The sequence below is a fragment of the Mus pahari genome, chromosome X (genome assembly GCF_900095145.1).
Source record: "Mus pahari chromosome X, PAHARI_EIJ_v1.1, whole genome shotgun sequence".
NCBI lineage: Eukaryota > Metazoa > Chordata > Mammalia > Rodentia > Muridae > Mus > Mus pahari.
This window is the reverse complement of record NC_034613.1, coordinates 203,948-204,985: the sequence shown is the minus strand read 5'-3', so window position 1 is coordinate 204,985 and position 1,038 is coordinate 203,948. Positions and strand designations below refer to the sequence as shown.

Genomic DNA, 1,038 nt, shown 5'->3' with positions numbered 1-1,038 from the left:
AAAAAAAAAAAAAAAACCAAAAATCAAACAAGAAGGGGCAGGCCTTCGAGTGACAGAGACACAAGATGGCAGCTACCACAGGCTTGGGATTAAAAGTCCCTCAAAATTTCTGACTGTTAGAAGAGCCGGAAGAAGGCCAGAAAGGAGTAGACGATTGAACAGTTAGCTGGGATCTGAAGAGTGACGAGGACATGACACTTAAAAGATGGGCAGGCATGATAATTGGTCCTCCATGAACAATATATGAAAACCGAATATACAGCCTTAAAATATAATGTGGGCCTAAGATTTGTAACAAGAGTCAATATGAGCTGAGTGAGCAGTTTGAATGGAGTGTTGAATCCAAGCGCCACGGCAGTGCTGGCAAAGTGGCAGAATTCCCATACCATCAAAGTCATCCTGAAGGAACTATGGCACCTGATGATGTCAAAAGAGAACATGTAGCTGCCACAGCCACCAGAAGGACAGTATTACAGCAATTAGTTACTAAGACCCTGGCCTCACCTCTCCATCCAATCCAAGTCTTCATTTTCCACAGTAGTGAATTTTCTAGATACATCTGTAGACATCAAAGTACTGGAGAGGAAACCCCACTCAGACTTCTTCCTGAGACACTGCTCTGATACTAACTTCTTATCCATTTGAAATAGCTAAGTTGTGCTGTGTAACATCTGTCAAGCATAAAAACCACAGAGCCCCCAATGGAGGAGCTAGAGAAAGTACCCAAGGAGCTGAAGGGTGCTGCAACCCTGTAGGTGGAACAACAATATGAACTAACCAGTACCCCCTGAGCTCGAGTCTCTGGCTGCATATGTAGCAGAAGATGGCCTAATCGGCCATCATTGGGAAGAGAGGCCCCTTGGTCTTGCAAACTTTATATGACCCAGCAAAAGGGAAGGCCTGGGCCAAGTAGTGGGAGTGGGTGGGTAGGGGAGCAGGGGCTGGGGGGGGGTATAGGAAACTTTTGCGATAGCATTTGAAATGTAAATAAAGAAAATAATAATAAAAAAAAGAAATACAGAAACAAAACAGGATGGA

General features: G+C 44.2%; 1 pseudogene; it reads left to right on the top strand.

Annotated features, from left to right (window-relative positions):
- The first annotated feature begins 65 nt into the window (after positions 1 to 65).
- Positions 66 to 483, top strand: LOC110314117 (annotated as a pseudogene).
- The last annotated feature ends 555 nt before the right edge of the window (positions 484 to 1,038 follow it).